Source organism: Leopardus geoffroyi, chromosome A2 (assembly GCF_018350155.1).
Source record: "Leopardus geoffroyi isolate Oge1 chromosome A2, O.geoffroyi_Oge1_pat1.0, whole genome shotgun sequence".
Taxonomy (NCBI): Eukaryota; Metazoa; Chordata; class Mammalia; order Carnivora; family Felidae; genus Leopardus; species Leopardus geoffroyi.
In genome coordinates this window covers 132,246,049-132,259,797 of record NC_059331.1, presented here as the reverse complement: position 1 = coordinate 132,259,797, position 13,749 = coordinate 132,246,049, and the positions used below count along the sequence as shown (strand labels likewise).

The 13,749-nt window shown below is 35.1% G+C and overlaps 1 long non-coding RNA gene across 3 annotated transcripts in view; it reads right to left on the bottom strand.

Moving 5' to 3' along the window:
* LOC123606727 overlaps positions 1-13,749 on the bottom strand; it is a 157,860-nt gene that overhangs the window by 58,628 nt on the left and 85,483 nt on the right. The gene's annotated exons all lie outside the window — the stretch shown is intronic.

Sequence of the window (13,749 nt, the reverse complement as noted above, 5' to 3'; positions counted from 1 at the left end):
GTAAAGAAGGATTTCTTCTACAAATTTGGCAGGCATTACAGTTTTTCCTGTCTTACTACAGGAAGGGGCACACACAGCTTTGCAATATCTTGCTTATGAATAATGGCCCCACTTCTATTATGACTTATGAGAAGCAAGAATTGCCATATGCCAATGCTGAAGAGCCCCTAGCCCCTTAGATTTTCTGAAAGATTTTCTATCACATTTTTACTCCCTTGTGTCTTCCTATCAACTGGATCAAATGAATTCAGTAGTCTCTGAAAAGTCATAATCCTTCATGCAAAGTTAAATAGAAGTAAGGTGTGTGGGCTAGGCACTGTCTTCCTTGACAAGAGCTGGGAAAACAACCCACCCAGTAATCATGAAAAGGCATGAAAACCCAAAATTGTGAACAAGTGTAGATTTTCCTCAGTGGTACAGAAACCATCAATCACACATTTCACATTGGTCAAGAATGTGTATGATACATATGCCTTGTCTGTTTTTAATTTAAGCATCTCTACCTGATCTTTAACTAATTTTTTTGCCTAATGTCAAATAAGATGGAACCATTTTAGTTCAATCAAAATGACCAAGTTCACAAATTAAGGAAGATTCCAACCTATCTCACTGTCTTTCAAGTATGATAATTTGACCGTTCATAAGCTTTGTCCTCCCAAATTTATGTCCCTTTGTGAGAGGGCCTTTAAAAAGTAAACAAAGTTAGGGTCTTGGTGTTCTTGTGTGCTGGAGCCCTCATGAGTTAAGTTTCTTGACTTGTTTAATCATTCTTGGCGAACTAATTCAGTGATAGAACTCAGTCTTGTTTTCCCCTCTTATAGTTCTAAGACCATGTTTCAAATTATTTTTATGGTCATGTGTTCCAGTTTATAACTGCTGTCCTTTAAGACAGAATGACTTGTTTGCCAGTTTGGCCCAATACAGTCACATGGTTTAATGAAGGTGCCTCACAGGCTGCTATGGAGGGAGAAAGAAAGAGAGGGAGAGAGGGGCAGAGGGACTGAAGGAAGGGTGGGAAGTGAGAGATGGACAGGTTCTCACCTTTTTTAGCAGTGGATTTTCAGGTAAAAATTTTTGTTGGAAAAAAAGATTCTAAGAATGAAACAGTATACAGGCCCATTTATAAGAAGAATATATTTCCTTGGCCCCTTCTAGTTCTAATGCTTGGTTATTCTGTGGTTCTGTGATACTCTCTCTAGTGTATGATTCTCAGTGTAGCATGGGAAAACACGTTTCCAAGGTAATCTGTGTATAATTCTGTAGTCTGCTCCTTTAATCTGGGTATTTACCAACTGGTCTTTTCAGTTGATGGTTGTGTGTGTGTGTGTGTGTGTGTGTGTGTGTGTGTGTGTGAACATACATAAAGTATTCATATATCTATAAATATTAAGTTGTCTTTTTTATCGTGAAAGAAATATGGGTTCCTAGCTGACGCCTTCACATCTTAGGGATTTGTCATTGTTCAGTTTCAATAAAGGGTAGCAGGGTAACAGCATCCCTGGAGTGATTTAAAGTGCTTTCTTAAGTAACCTGGATATAGAGGATCCAGATATGCACATTTGAGTGGAACTAAGGTAATCAGGAAGTATTTATCCATTCTTCACTGTTGTAGCATGTTTGCCCTGAGGTGCAGAGCCATGTTCAGTCTAGTTTAGATGACAGATTTCAGCTCTCCCTGATAAAAATATTAAAGTCTTTTTAAACATTAAAAAATCCTTAATGCATTGTTATTGGCTCTTTTCCCTTTGTTAAGAAGAAAATATATTCCCTTATTATTTTTCTTTATGGAGTGGCCTACTTACAAGTAGTAAGTTCCCCAGAGCTACAAAAGTTCAATTTGTGGGTGGATGATCAGTTTCAGCAATGTTATAAAAGGAATTCCTGTATTATATAACGAATTTTACTTAATAATCACTAAGATCCCATTTGTTTTATGATTCTATTATCCACCTTTTGTTTCTGGAAGTTCAAAAACTCCCACTTTCTCTCCATAGGTTGCATCTCTTCTCTCACTCAGATATTAAAACTCTGTAATTTTATCCTTTATAGTCCTCAGTGAAGACAGAGCCTCACTCCTATTTTAACTACTTTTTTCAACTGTACTTGATTTTTACGGATTCTTTTTTTTTAAGTCACCTTCTATACCGTAAGGTATAATATTAGATTTTTTCCAACATCCTTAATACTTTTTTCTTTGTTTTCTTGGATTTTTTTACCCTAATATAATTCTGTATCATGAGAACCATATGATAATGTGGGAAACCCCATGAGATGTGCTGGAAACTCTGCCAAAAAGACTGAAAGGAGTAATTTATTCTGAAAATAACTGACTAGCATAAAGGCCAAGCCCTTGTCCCAGGCATGCAAAAAGTTACTTACACATCCCAACGTATTTCTCACAGCATCTGCAGGATATTATCTGGGTATATGGCTAGAGATACAAAACAATAAACAATGCTCAATATTGGATGAATGTCTTCATCCCAATTGTGAAAAATAAATTATTTCTGAACAAGTCCTCAGCCAACTGCAGAAGTACTAAAAATAGGATTCAATGGCAAACATCAAGAAGTGTGTTGAGACAACAGCTAAAAATGAAGGGCTCTCATCCTAGCTGGAAACCAAGGAAGGTAATCCAATGAAGGCAGAGGCAATACAGGGAAACAGTGTGATCTGTTGGGCACAGGCTACACCAGGGTCACCCCAGGTATCATGAGTATGGTCTATCCTAATTCCAACCAGGCATCCCATGCTCATCATGCATTCCCTGCCCTGGTAAAACTGACTCTGGGCACTGCTCATGTCTGAGCCTGGAATGAAAAACATCTGTGACTATAACTTTGCAAAATGTTTAAAAAAAAAAGGATTGAAAGTCTGCCCTATAATTTCACATGTTTGCCAAAATCAGCTTTCTAAACACTCATTTTATTTTTCAGGATTTTTTTAGGCCTTCTCTCAGAATCTCTAATTCTGCCAATTCATGATTGCTTATCTGAAGATTATGTTCCAATTTTAAATCCTTAAGCATTTCCCTGTTTGAGAAAATGAATTTAGGAATGACATCTGGACTAGTTGGCACTTCTATGTGGTCTTTGCTGCACTGCAGGAATTTACTGACAGGATTTGTGACCCGGGGCATCGATTTTTGACAAATGTTCATATGGTAAAAAAAAAACTCTCATCAGCACCAAGTTCTATGCTGAAGAAGTCTCAACAAACTTCTCTGAAAAGGCTGGCTCATTTTTTCTCCCTTTATAGTTTTCCGATTAATTATAAACTCCAACTACAAAGTTACCCATTCTCTCCTCTCTTTCCTACCCAGAGTGGAATTCTCTAAAGTTACTTCTCCAGTCTTGATATAAAAAATCATATTAATAAAGGTTTATATTCTTTTTTAACCAGACATTTCAGTAAATCTTCCATTTTTGTACAGGAATGAAACATCAGACTGTACATTGCTTATTAAATTCTTTGTGTAAAAATTTATAACTATTTTCTTAAAATTATTGTTAGTATGATGTTTAACCTCTACAAGTCTCAGCTTTATGATCTGTAAAGTCAGAATTTTGTAGTAGTACCTATCTCCAAGAGTTGTTGTGAGCATGAAATGAAATAATGTATGTAAAAAGGCTTAGCTGTCTATAGTCTGTAGTATTACCATTACTACTGGTTCGTTTATCTGTAAAGTATGAACTAATTGGTTTCTCCTGCTATTGTCTCTCTTTCCAGATGAAGCATGAGAGTGGGTTACCAAAACAGCGTGATGCAGCTATCCTGCATAAAAAGAAAGTAGCACTTCATGGCTGATGTTGGGAGGCTCACATGCAGGGCCAAAAATCTGAGACTCTTCTTAAAGGGTCATAAACCCAGTCCTAAGTGGCACAAACTGAGAAGAGCAAACAAAAATGAGAAAGCAAGAAAGTCCAGCATCATGATGAGCTGATGGGTTTTGCTAAGCCAAGGAGAAAATAGACAACGTTCTTATAGAGTCTCTGCTCACAAGTGAACATCCATCCTATATCATCCCTAACACTCAAAGATTAGAAAATTCCTAGGACTTCTTTATCATACAGAGAACAACAGTATAAACATGTATAACCTAGAATAGACAAGGCCAACTTTATGTTCTTAGCTAACCTTGACTCTTGGAGACATATACTCTTTTATCTTTAAACTTCTACTTTATTCAAGCAAAACTTGAGTTTTGAAAACTGGAGATTTCAGAAGCACTCAGCAGGCCTGAGGCTTGTTTATAGATTTCAAGATCTTGTTGAGTACTTTAAACTGCAATTAATTATAACTCACTGTTCAGAAATTGTTATAAAACACCATTTTGTAATTGAATTGTATAAACATATATCCAATTTGCATTACGTTTGTTTTTAATGGTCTATAAATACTTAAATTCCATACATTTTCAAAGGTTTTACCTAAAACCTTAGTATCAATTCATCCATACTAATGTTTATAATCTACAAGTTGTTGTATATATACCATCTAATGGTATTTGATTGTGGTTATCCCCTACTTACCCATGACCAAACCTTAAATGTTGAAAGGTTACTTTACTAACTGGCCGGAGAATCAACATTAGAACCAGACAAAAATAGCCAGTCTTTTTCCTGAGTCCCATTTATTTTCTTTTCACGTTCAAATATTACTTATAATATGAAGAAATTTTAGGAATAAATGTAGTCAAGCAACTACCATACCATATTGTAAATGTCTATCTCTTGTCCACTGTCCCACTACCCTGTGGGATATTTGAAGTTAGAGTTTTACTCCCTGGGCTTAGCATCATACCTGAAACTTAGTCATTATTCAACTAATTAATTAGTAAATTGAAAATACAGTAGGACAAAATTGCTTCTAAACTATTAAACATTTAAACATTTTGAAATGTAAAACCAATTTATAATATGAACTCTGGAATTGGCATGATATCAAATGACTTATCTTAAATTTGCATTGCTTATGTTATATATACTCATATATGTAAATAGGAAAAAAATATTTATTGGAAAATACATTTAAAGGGAAAAGAGTTATAAATCTTTTAAACAACTCAAGAAGTTTTCATTTTTCACACCTTTCCTCCCATTTTTTTCCATAAAAAAAAAAAATCTCAAACAAGGTTAGACAGAAAGGCACAGATAATCCAAAGATAGCCTCACTATTCTCTGTACAGATAATGATAGCAAGGAAGAGAGAAGAAATAGAATCTCTCTGTTGATATACCAACCCAGTCTCAAGGATTTTTTTAAAAAAGATATCACTAGGTAGAGAAATCAGTGCTTTTAAATTCAAAATCTGTTTTACCAGGATTGATTTAGATCAGAACAGAACTTGAAATGCCATAATATAGATTTCTAACATTTAGCACTATCTTGGCATAAAATGTGTCTTTTCACAGAGGAAACAAATAAGGGCCTTTTAAAAATTGTGTAAACAATTGTTAAGAAAACTGTCCCTGTGGGTATCTTCTGTGACTGTAAGTGGGAAAGCTGACTACAGTGTATCCACATGCTCATCAGGGCTGCCTTGATGGGGCTAGACAGAAACTTTTCCCCTTGGGAAGCTGAGGAAGGCCTCTTGGGTCACTGCTCCCTGGAAGACTTACTGAGACCTCTATCACAACTACATAACAATCTTGGTCGTTCCCTCTGCCCAACCTTCTTCCCTCTGTGACAGGTGCTATTCCCAGGGCCCTTCTCAGTAAACCCACTGTACACGGGTCTCCATCTCAAAGTCTGATGCAGGAATCCACCCTAGGCCACCTGGCAACCCATGTATTTCCTCCCACCGGTAATATTGTTCACTCAGCACTCTAGAAAGTAACAATTTGCCTTGTATGAGCCTGATAAGGCTCTGAAAAACTTCATTTTCTGGCATTAAAAGGCAGACATGAACAATTACCTAAGCATTTTGGCAAGAATCAACAAAAACTTTTCATTAGTATTGACACTGCTGTCAGCATGTCAGCGATTTGCTTTTTAACATTTTGAAATTAAGCAACTTTGGAAAAACTTTTGAGTGTCTTTGAAGGAACTAATAAACACAGGGCAGTATCATTCTCAGGAGATCACATGTAAACTTGCTGATAATAGTGTTCATCAAACTTAGGAATTACAGCAAGACAAGTTTAGAGATTCTTCCCATGGCATAAATGCTCTTTTATTTTCTGCATGGTTTATAAATGTCCTCCTGCAATGTGGCATACCATCTATAACATTAGGTAAAATGCTACACATTGGAGACTTAGTTCTCATTATGGATGCATTGCATTTACATACAAATGGAAATAATTTGGCTATGTCTTCCAGCTATTGCAGGACCCTATCAGCTCAGCACCAAATGATTATAGCATCACAGCTCTTTATCTAGACAGACTCCACAGGGTAACATCCTCTGGAAATATTCTGGAAGGCAAAAGAACTAAAGGCTGTTTGTGGTCCCTGTGTCTTTGCCCTATGTCTTTGTTGGTTTAAAATAAACAAAAAAAAAAAAACAAACACTCTGGAATTATCCACTGCCTTGTGAGATGCCCCACTTATGGTTCAGCTTCCCTCTTCCCCAACCACATGACTCTACCACAGACACACTTTTACCTGTATTTATAACTTCTATGTAGCCTGTTCTTTCCCCCCCCCCGCCCCCATTTATCTCTTAGCTTTTAATATTATGGGACTCTGCTTTACTTAGTGGTATAATACTCTTAGATTTCATATTAACTGAGACTTGTTAATATTAAAATATCATCATATATGTAAAGGTTACCCACATCTTATTAAAATATTTTTTAATGTTTCTTTATTTTTGAAATAGAGCAAGAACACAACAGGGGTAGGGGCAGAGAGAGAGTAAGACACAGAATCTGAAGCAGGCTCCAAGCTCTGCGCTGTCAGCATAGAGCCCGACACAGGGTTCAAACTTATAAACTGCAATATCATGACCTGAGCCGAAGTCGGACAGTTAACTGACTGAGCCACCCAGGCACCCCTTATTAAGATATTTTACAAGTACATTTTCCCAATTTTCTAATTTCATCTTGCAGTTTTCTACTAACTTTAGCATTTATGTATCATTTTCAACCTCATTTAGTTTATTACGTTCTTTTCTTTTATACTTCTACTGTGTCTTATAATTTTCTTTCCTTTAATTCTCAATTTTCTTCTTAAGTGTTCTTCTTAAGTGTTAATTTTTAGTGTAAGGCCATCTTAACCTTTAACCTGGCAAATTTCCATTTGCTTTTATGATAACCTACAAGGATTCAGACTGCAGGAGCACAAATACTGGAGGACTGGATCAATAAGAGCTGGAAGCCTCCGCTGCAACTATAGTATGACACAACAGGCCCACCCAGGCTGCCTCTGCCCCAGAATCTCTGGTCCCCCTAATCAATGGCCTTCTGAAGTCAAAGGAGGTGTTTCCAGAGACTCGTCTCTGTACACTCACATTCCAGGCACCTATTCTGCTACCTTACTGGCTGAAAATGGCTGTAAGAAACAGGAGAAACACCCTATCAAAACATTTTTAAGAAAAAGGAAATAACAACTCTACAGTTCTACTTTCCCTTCATAGTACTTAATTTAATCATAATCATATAGTTATGTGTGCCATTATTTACGTAAAAATTATATCTCTTATGTTTCTCTTCATCACTGCTGAATGCCTAACCCAAGGTTTTATGCAAAGTACAGTATCAAAAAATACTGTTTAATGTGTAAATGAACAAATGAATAAACTAAATGTCAAATATGCTAATTAGGCAGTAAATTAACTGATTATTTTCTTACCTTTGGATTTTTTTTTTATTATTGCTGACTTTTACTTGGCACAGGGCCTTAAACCAAAATTTTGAAGTCAGTGACTATTTACATACAGTTGTAGTGCAATGGCTTAAAGAATAAATTTAAAAATAAAAATAAAAAGGAAGAAAGGAAGGAAGGAAAAAATAAATAAGGTGAATTTTGTTCTACAACTTTCTTTAAAACAATACTTTGTCCAGAATTGTATGAGCAATAAACTGAATACCTGTGCCCCCTCAAAATTTCTGTGTTGAAATATAACCTCTAGTGTGATGGTATCAAGAGGTAGGGCCTTTTGGAAGTAATTAGGTCATAAGAGTAGAGTCCTCATGAATGGGATTAGTGCTAGTGCCCTTTATAAAGGCAGCTGCAGTGAGCTCTCTAGTCCCTTTGCCATGCGAGGATACGATGAGAAGTTGGTAGTCTACAACCTAGAAAAGAGCTCTTACCAGAACCCAACCATACTGGCACCCTCGTCTCAGACTTCTGGCCTCCAGAGCTGTGAGAAATAAATCTCCTTTGTTCATAAGCCAGTCAGTCTATGGTATATTTGTTATAACTGTTCAAACTAAGACAGATTGTTGACAATGTTATCTTGGTTTGGTGTTTGCTTCTTAAGCTAAATTTGGAGTCTCTTTTTATTTCTCTTGTTATATTTTTTGTCTCTGTGTTTTTATATCAAATGCTAAGACAGATAATCAGACTATTTCATAGTCCAAATGTTGGTTAATATTTTAAAATTGTTCTATTCACTTTCACATTTACCTCCTGCAAACATACTGTTAGATAATTTGAGAATAGTATGTCATTTATCTTGACATAACTACAGATCAAACTTCTAATTAATGAAAAACAGAGAGCATCATAATACAACGTAATTCATTTTAACTCAGAACAAATGTAGGATTTCTGCTTTTAGTACATCTTCAATTTAAACTCCTGAATGTCTCTTTATTAGGAATGAATGCCAACATGCTGTTACACAGTGTTTTTTTTTTCACTTTAAGCCTTTGTTATTAGATATAGGAGAATATTTATATTAACTCCATTTGGGGGAAATATAAATAAAGTGAGCTGCATTTTACCTTCTTGGAATCATGGTTGAATAAGATTGCAATATTTAATGAAAAAAAAGTTTCAAAAGAAACTTGCCCCACGAAGAAATGAGTGAAAATTTTTTTTTAATGTTTGTTCATTTTTGACAGAGAGAGAGAGACAAAGAAAGAACATGAGAGAGGGAGGGGGAGGGGCAGAGAAAGAAGGGGACAGAGGATCCGAAGTGGGCTCTGTGCTGATAGCCCAATGCAGGGCTCAAACTCACAAACCGGAACCGTGAGATCATGACCTGAACTGAAGTCAGACGCTTAACCAACTGAGTCACCCAGGCACCCCATGAGAGTTTCTTTTTACGTGAGGTATTCAAAATAACAACCTATATATGCAAAATCCTAAGAACAGATCATTCTCAATATTTATTTTTTTAATTGCAATATAATGCCCACAATAACTAACATTTAGTCCCTTGCTTTAGGAAGAAAGAGCTCTTAAATTTAAGATAAGCATATGGTAAAAGAAGCTCTTTATATGTTTGGAAAGCTTTGCCTCTAAAATAAAGATTTGGGCCTGAGGTCCTACACACATTTCTTTCAATTATATTGATTACATAAACTCTGATTATACTGATCAGTGGTCACCTGTTTGGTTAACTCAATAATCAATATTGGCCATCATCTAGAAAGCCCTGTGATTTCAGGGAAATGATTATATTCTGTGGATGCTGGAAGGAGATGGGGTATTCTTTTAGGAGTTTCTCAAACACAAAAAATTCAAACAGCTCCATAGCTTTTCACAATCTCTACTTTAAGTGCTGTTTTCAAAAGCTGAAAAGCAACTTGACTTAGGTTAGAAATTTACAATCAAATGTTTTCTGTTTGGAATAGCAACAAAAACTCTGTGTGTGGTCAGTCACAAAAATATTAGTAGCCACTATTTTCTTGCATTCTTAGTTTTCAGGGCAGGGCTTGAGGGGGAAGTGAAAAAGAAAGTGGGAGGCTAAAGAACCCAGAGGAAGATGATGGTGACAATTAGCAAGTCAATATCTACCTATATTATCATAGTAGTTATAGCATTATATAAACTACTTCTGGTCCTCATTAATTTAGAATAGGTATCTTATAACAATTTGTAGCATATATATATATATATATATATATATATATATATATATATATAATATTACATATAATTCCTAAAATATATTTTGATAAGTCAATATTACATAATTATCAAGTCAATATCTACCCAAATTATCATAGTAGTTATAGCATTACATAACTACTTCGGGTCCTCATTAATTTAGAATAGGTATCTTATAACAAGATATATATATATATATATATATATATATATATATATATGTATTACATATATAATGTATATATGTATATATATTATGTATGCATATTATATATGTGTATATTATATATATGCATATTATGTGTGTGTGTGTGTGTGTGTATATATATATATATATATATATATATATATATATATATGGGTTTATATATATAAAATACATAATATTACATACAATTCCTAAAATATATTTTGATAAGTAGGATATACTGTTAAAATCAATATTTGTGCCAAAGTTAGTATCATCATAATATTATATGAAGGAATTCATACTTCCCCAAACTATCAAGTAACTGAAAAATGCACGCACTAACCTTATAATCCTATACAGTGTCAAAGAAAAATTGCACTGAGAGGAGTTAAACGGACAAGGAAGACTTTATTCAAGTACACTGCAATAGAGGTCAAAACTATCACAATAGAGGGAGAGATTAAAATCTACTCCTCTAAAACAAAAGTTGGGATGGTTTTTAAGCACTGGGGTGAGCTAGTGAAAAAGTACTGGAGGATGTTGTCAATGTGAGTAGGCCATCTATGTATGCTAATTGACTAAAGAAGTTAGGCTCCTATCCTCCCATAGGGACTCTGTCTTCCTTGATGATTACTTTCAAAGGGATAGCTCCCTGAGATAGACATTTCTGAGTTCTAAAACCAGCAAGAGACTGGGAGAAGATTTATATCTCAAAAAAACAAAATTTACAATTGTAAGTTTAAAATAAATGTTCTAAGAAAGGGAGATCAGGAGCTGGTACGAAGAAACCTGACCAAAGTTTAGTCAACCTGAGGGGAACATTAAAAGAGGCCATGTTGGTCAGTAGATAAAAAGAGGACTGTGGTAAAACAAGCTGCAAGGTGCAATGCCACAGGAAGTGGATGTTGGTGGAAGGCAAGGAAAATCTGTGGATACTTTATATTAAAACGATGGGGTTCCTATTGCAATTCTCTTAGCAACAACTCAGTAATTCTTTTTACTGATTTCTAAAAGGTGGTTCTGGTGGAACTATTGAAAGAAAGGCAGGTGAAGGTCAAACTTGACCACTTATAGGTTGTATCTGTCAGGGTTCAAACAGAGAAACAGAAAAAGATATACATTAAGGGATTTATTGCAAGAAATTGGTTTACAGGATGTGAGAGGCTGACCAGGCAACTATGAAATCTACAGAACAGACTGTTAGGGATGGCAGGCCAGAATGAGAATGAACTCAGTCTAAGGCATGAGCAGAATTTCTTCTTTCTCCAGAAAATCTCAGGTCTGTTCATAAGGCCTTTCAATTGATTGAAGCAGACCACCTTGATTTTCTAGGATAATCTCCCCTACAATTGATTATGAAAGTTAATCACAGCTACAAAATACCTTCAACAACACCTAAATGACTGAATAATTGGGTACTATAGCCTAGCCAAGTTGATATAATAAACAGATTATAAAGTCATAAGGTTGAATTCAGGCAATATCAGAAAGATGCAACCAAAAAAACATCACCAATTAAAATAAAGTGGTTGGTCATAGGGTCCAACTGGGTATATGTACTGAACTTAGAATATTTTAATCAATTAATTTTAGAACATGAGGGCATATATGCCACATGGTTTTCATTGATCCCAGGGCTTTATTCCCTAGGGGGGAAAAAATGTATGTGTGTGTGTGTGTGTGTGTGTGTGTGTGTGTGTGTGTGTGTGTATAAAATATTGTATATATTGTATATATGTTAATATTTTCTAAATAACAATTTTTAAAAATGTTTGTGCAAATCTATCGAGTAAAATGTTGAGCATTTTGTTTATTTGTGCAAATCTATAGAGTAAAATGTTCAGCATTTTAGGTTCTAATCTACATCTTAACTACAAAAAACTATAGTGTGATACTTAAATCAAAAGTTTGTTATAAAAATGATGATTAGCTACTAGGGCATCACAGAAGAAATGATACCCAACGTTCACTTTACAACAGCAATCAAAATTACTGAACATTTTCTAAGTGAATTAAATATATATTTAAATATTTATTATCTCATAACAATAAATTACTTTAACACCATTTCTTAATCATATTGCAAATTTTTCATGAGTTTGACTAAAATTTTAATGACCATTTTCATGATTCTGTATTTTGTTTTGCATATGATTTCTGCAACCTAATTGTTAAGATTTTAAGATGTAAAAATATGATTGAATTGAGATTCTTAGTTTTATGTATTTTTTAATGTAAATAAGACTTCCTCTTCTCTCAGTCTCTATTACCTCAGTATAATCCCCAAGACTTATAAACACGTGAGTAGCACCGACACTAGTGACATGCTGTTAACAAGAAAACCACTAAGAGATGTTATTTAATCAAATGCGCTTAGCATATAAGAAGTGTTATCCTAGATCTCCTGGCCTTCACTGCCTGCTATAGCGTTCTTATCTGACACATTCCAAAAATGAATATTTTATTATGAATTAGGTTTCAGTGAATACTATTTTCTCCTACTCTTGCCTAGATGTGAAAATTGTCATCTGCCATGAGCTAAGGTTAAAATAGTCACATTTCTGATAAATAGAATTGGCCCTTCTGTTAAGTGTTGCTTTCAGCAAGCTTCTTGGATTTCATATTTCATTTCTATTTTATATTCTTCAGTCCAAAGCATGGAAAACCTCCTGGATGTGTGTGAGGTATGAGGAGAAGGGTGTATAAAGCAATAACCCCCCACACACACAGGCACACACACAGAATCCCACACACACTTAACAGAATAGGTTCCCGTGACTCTGGAGAAGGGTAAGGAAAAGAGTAGGTTCGCTTAAGATAGAAGCAAATAGTCACATGAAGGGGATGACAGCAATAGCTGTGAAGCTGAGGTAGCATTCATTCTGACACTCTAACTCATTGGAAAGTTGCCAGGGAAAACTAGGAATTCCATCTGAATCACTTTAAACCTCTCAGAGGAAATGTGCTATAAAAATTCAAGACAGTGTTGCCATTATTAAAGCTATTATTGCTAACATTTCTCATTATGAATACAAAGTCAGGAAGGGGGAAAAAGGCTGGTAAAGAAATCAGACAGATAATAGGGAGGAAGGCTGACAATTATTATTCACATAGGTAATGAATTTTGTAACGTCTAACCTATATAGTACAATGGATCTGTTACAATCTTTCTTCCTAGATTGTGAGAAGTAACAATTTTTAATATAAATGTAGGCATTTAAAAGAAATTACTATCTCCAAGGCTTAAATATTAAGCCTAGGTCTCATATATGTGTGCTATACTACTGTATCAATCAGTTTGTGCTGCCATAACAGGCAACCATTGACTACATGGCTTAAACAACAGAAATTTATTTCTCACAGTTATGGAGACTGGTAAGTCCAAGATCAAGATGCCAGCAGGGCCCGTGTAATTCTGAGACATTTCCTCTTGGGTTATGGGTAGCCACCATCTCCTATGTGCTCACATGACCTTTCCTTTGTGAGTATTCAAGGAGAGAGAAAGCAAGCTCTCTAATGTCTCTTCTTTTTTAGACGTTTACATATTTTTGAGAG